At 33.2% G+C, this 1327-nt stretch overlaps 1 pseudogene; it reads left to right on the top strand.

Annotated features, from left to right (window-relative positions):
- Positions 1-6: 6 nt before the first annotated feature.
- Positions 7-905, top strand: LOC109047144 (annotated as a pseudogene).
- The last annotated feature ends 422 nt before the right edge of the window (positions 906-1327 follow it).

Below are 1327 nucleotides of genomic sequence, written 5' to 3'. Positions count from 1 at the left end.
AATATCATTCCAGATGCAGCCACACTGGAGAATGAGACCAGTGTCTTAGTATTTACACTCTCAGGGTCTTAATGAAACAATGGAAAACAGATTTGTGTTTTTTTCTTTCACTGTACTGTTTTATCCCTTGATGGTCTTTTGTAATGTACCAGTTATTTTCACTTATAATCTCACATAAGAAACTTCACGAGCCAATGTATCTGTTTATCTGTAATTTATGTGTAAATGGACTTTTTGGGACGGCTGGATTCTATCCTAAATTCATGTATGATTTATTATCATATGATCATGTGATTTCTTATGTTGGATGTATGATTCAGATAATTTGTCATTTATTCATCTGCTTTATGTGACTTTTCAACATTAACAGTAATGGCATATGACAGGTATGTGGCAATATGCAGACCACTGGAGTATCATTCAGTAATGACTAGTCAGAGACTTCTTCAATGTATCCTTTTCTGCTGGCTGACTCCATTTTTGTGCATGTCTGTTGCAGTTATGTTAGTTGCTAGACTCACTTTATGTGGCTCTACTGTTGAAAAAGTTATACTGTGAATTTGGGCAGTTGCAAAACTTTTAATGTTTTTCTACAACATTAAATAATCGCGTTTTGGGTACATTGTTATTCTTACGCACTTTGGACATGCAGTGTGTCTATTTTGCTCGTACATTCACTTGGTTAAAAAGTGTAGGAAGTCAATAGAGGGCGAGAAACAAATTCATACAAGCATGTACCACATTGCTCTCACTGATCAATGTGACGCTAAAATTTGTTATTGATGTACTACAGTCGTTATGGCTCAAAGAATTTACCACAAGGTGTGCGTAATTTAGCCCTGGAATTCTTACTCATTTACCCGCCAATTTTAAATCCCCTTATTTACGGTCTAGGGTTGAAAACAGTAAACCGGTGCCAAAAAAAAAACAACAATTATTGAACTGTTTTCAAAAACAAAAAAGGAGTAGAGATCTCTGAGATGAAAGATAATTAATCAAGTCAAAATGTGTTTGGTATATTCTTTTTTATTCCAGAATGATTGTGACTATTTTAACTTAAGTAAATTTTTATTTCAGGGGTCTTTGTTTTATTGACAAGCGGCCTTTTGATGTTACCACTTGATTAAATTGGCTGTTCTTAGGTATGAACTGAAGTAGAAGATCTATTAAAAGAAAAGAACACAGGGTGTGTTTGGAACAAAAGAAAAAAAAAAAAATGTTGAATTTGGGTGAAGTACTCTTTACGTCAAGTTGCACTCAATGTTAATATCAAAGAAAACAGCTCTGATTTAATTTATATTTGCTATTCATAAATTAAAAAAAAAAA

Source organism: Cyprinus carpio, unplaced genomic scaffold, assembly GCF_018340385.1.
Source record: "Cyprinus carpio isolate SPL01 unplaced genomic scaffold, ASM1834038v1 S000002720, whole genome shotgun sequence".
Classification (NCBI taxonomy): domain Eukaryota; kingdom Metazoa; phylum Chordata; class Actinopteri; order Cypriniformes; family Cyprinidae; genus Cyprinus; species Cyprinus carpio.
The sequence above is the reverse complement of the archived record's forward strand: the minus strand, read 5'-3'. Positions and strand labels throughout refer to the sequence as shown.